Consider the following 579-nt stretch of genomic DNA (forward strand, 5'->3'; position numbering starts at 1 on the left):
GGAAATGCAGATCCATGATAGAGTGCTTATCCTTTATTTCCACCCATGGCTTCTTGGGGTTACTATATTAATTGTAATTAATTTTCACTTCATTGTTTTGACTGATGAATGAGATTTAGCCACAAGAGAAAGGATGAATATTATCTTTCGAAGAGCATAAGAAATGTTAATATTTGATCAGTCCTATGACGGCAGCAGGAGAGACTTCCGCCAATGTTTCAGATGAACTGCAGTTTTCCCAGTTATTTCTACCCAGCATTTATCTGTCATTCAGCTTGGTTGAGTACTATACACTACAAGTGCTCAGCTTCACATCTTCAATAATCGCTGACATGACTGAAATAAGGGGTTTGTTTTTCTTCTGGAGCGCCTAAAATAAAGAATAATGGATGCTACCACTCTCTGTGCAGCCAAATGACACTAAAGGTAAACAAACACAGGCTGAGGTTAGTGCTGCACTAGGCAAGCTGTAAATCAAAGGTACTGACCCATTTGGGTCATTAAAATCCCATGATCCTTTGTGTGAATGGAGAGATTTAGACCTATGGTTCAGTTTATGTATTCCACAATGCTTCAGGG

This window comes from Apaloderma vittatum, unplaced genomic scaffold (genome assembly GCF_000703405.1).
Source record: "Apaloderma vittatum isolate BGI_N311 unplaced genomic scaffold, ASM70340v1 scaffold3722, whole genome shotgun sequence".
Classification (NCBI taxonomy): domain Eukaryota; kingdom Metazoa; phylum Chordata; class Aves; order Trogoniformes; family Trogonidae; genus Apaloderma; species Apaloderma vittatum.